General features: G+C 54.1%; 1 non-coding gene across 1 annotated transcript; it reads right to left on the bottom strand.

Annotated features, from left to right (window-relative positions):
• Window positions 1–292: 292 nt before the first annotated feature.
• TRNAE-UUC lies at window positions 293–364 on the bottom strand. The gene has a single exon. It is a non-coding gene; the product is annotated as a tRNA-Glu (tRNA).
• Between the last annotated feature and the right edge of the window lie 424 nt (window positions 365–788).

The raw sequence follows: 788 nt of genomic DNA, 5'->3' as shown, positions 1-788 counted from the left end.
CTCCATGTCCACAGAACAAGAGGCAATTACATCAGTAGTACCTGCTGGAACGTGTATTTTAGCACGAGACCCATCTTCTTCACTCGAGCTAACTTCCTCACGGTCGCAGCTACTGACTTGCCGCCCGCTTCCGGCCGGCGTCGCCGGGTTTGCGGAGGGAGGCCCCGATTCCCTTCAGGCCCCAACTTCCCTGCTGCTCTGAAATTGGGTTATAGGTTTTTCTAAAAACACCAGCCTTCTGCTGGTTGATGAGGGCCTAAATTGGTTTCTTTTTTTCCTAAAAGGTTGGGCGTTCCCACACCGGGAGTCGAACCCGGGCCGCCTGGGTGAAAACCAGGAATCCTAACCGCTAGACCATGTGGGAGACGACGAGCGTAGCTGCAAGTCTAGGTAAATTGAGTCGTTCACAGCGGCTTCCGCCCGCCGCTTCCCGAGGCCTCCGGCTTCAGGCTTGCTTCTGCGCCTGCGGGGGGCTCACAGTCTGTGCTCAATGACATCACGTGGGTAACCTGTGGCCTGGAATGGCCATGCTGGGAGTATTATACCACAGGGAAGAGGCAAATGCTGCAAGGCAGGGCTTCCTCCCTTGGGACTTGGTGTGCTACTTCAATATTTACCCACACAACACCCAGCCAAGGTTTACTGTCCAGGGAGCAGGGTGTGATCACTTACTTCACTTTGACCTTCTTCCTTTAGAGACTCCAAGGCCCTCCAAGATTGGAGTGTAGGGAGGGCAACAGAATGGGGAAGTGAGTTCCTACTGGATTGGTATGACTTTAAAAGTTGGC

Source organism: Neovison vison, chromosome 5 (assembly GCF_020171115.1).
Source record: "Neovison vison isolate M4711 chromosome 5, ASM_NN_V1, whole genome shotgun sequence".
Classification (NCBI taxonomy): domain Eukaryota; kingdom Metazoa; phylum Chordata; class Mammalia; order Carnivora; family Mustelidae; genus Neogale; species Neogale vison.
Note: the sequence above shows the minus strand (reverse complement) of the source record. Positions and strands in the feature narration are given on the sequence as shown.